We start from the raw sequence: 1,425 nt of genomic DNA, 5'->3' as shown, positions 1-1,425 counted from the left end.
CCTTCCTTCCTTCCTTCCTTCCTTTCCTCCTTCCTTTTTTTTTTTGAGACACAGACTTGCTCTGTCACCCAGGCTGGAGTGCAGTAGTGCACTCTGGGCTCACTGCAACCTCTGCCTCCTGGGTTCAAGTGATTCTCCTGCCTCAGCCTCCCAAGAAGCTGGAACTACAGGTGCATGCCACCACAGCTGGCTAATTTTTTTGTATTTTTAGTAGAGACGGCATTTCACCATGTTGGCCACGCTGGTCTTGAACTCCTAACCTCAAGTGATCCACCCACCTCAGCCTCCCAAAGTGCTGGGATTACAGAAGGAAGGTCACTCAGACTGGCCTTCCTTCCTTCCTACAGGGTCTTGCTCTGTAGCCCAGGCTGGAATGCAGTGGCACAATCATGGCTCACTGCAGCTTTGACAATCCAGGCTCAGGTGCTCCTCCTGCCTCAGCTTTCCAAGTAGCGGGGAATACAGGCATGTGCCACCATGCCCAGCTAATTTTATTTTTATTATTGTAGAGATGAGATCTCACTATGTTGCCCAGGCTGGTCCCAAAACTCTGGGCTCAAGAATCCTCCTGCCTCAGCCTCCCAAAGTGCTGGGATTATAGCCAGGAGCCGCCTCACCATGCCCAAAATTTTTCTAAATTTGAGGAAAATCAAAATGCATAGATCAACAAACCCCAATCATGAGAAACATCAAGAAAATTAGACACATAGTAATATAATTGTTCAAAATCGGTGTTTTTTAGAAAACAAGCTTTCTCACTAATATGAGGAACAAGAGAAGGATGCTTGGTCGGATCACTTGTACTGAGCATTGTATTGGAAATTTCACCCTCTGCAATTAAGAAAAACAATAACAATAAAATAAAAGACCTCTATATTGGAAAAGAATGAATAAAACTACTGCTTTTACTCACAGATAATATGATGTAGTATGTACAAAATACTATACAATCTACAGAAAAAAGCTACTGGAACTACTAAGTAGGTTTAGCAAGGTTGTAGAATATAAGATCAACATACAAAAATCAATTTCTATATATTAGCAATGAACAATAAAAAATATAAAACAGATATAAATCTGACAGAAGATGTGAAAGATCTATTCACTGAAAACTACAAAACATTGCTGAGAGAAAGTAATGAACTCTAAATAAAAGGCGATATATATTGTGTTTATGGGTCAGAAGACCCATGATTGTTAAAATAAGTTTTCCCAAAACGGATCTAAAGATGTGCAAATGATGTAATCCCAATTTCAGCATTATTTGTATAAATTGACAAATTTATTCTAAAATTCATGTAGAAATGCAAAGAATCTAGAATAGCAAAAACAACTTTGAAATAAAAATGTATCTGAAGAACTAATACCACCTGATTTCAAGACTTATTATAAATCTATAATAATGAAGACAGTATGGTATTGGTG

The sequence above is a fragment of the Mandrillus leucophaeus genome, unplaced genomic scaffold, assembly GCF_000951045.1.
Source record: "Mandrillus leucophaeus isolate KB7577 unplaced genomic scaffold, Mleu.le_1.0 Scaffold433, whole genome shotgun sequence".
Lineage (NCBI taxonomy): Eukaryota > Metazoa > Chordata > Mammalia > Primates > Cercopithecidae > Mandrillus > Mandrillus leucophaeus.
This window is presented reverse-complemented; position numbering follows the sequence as displayed.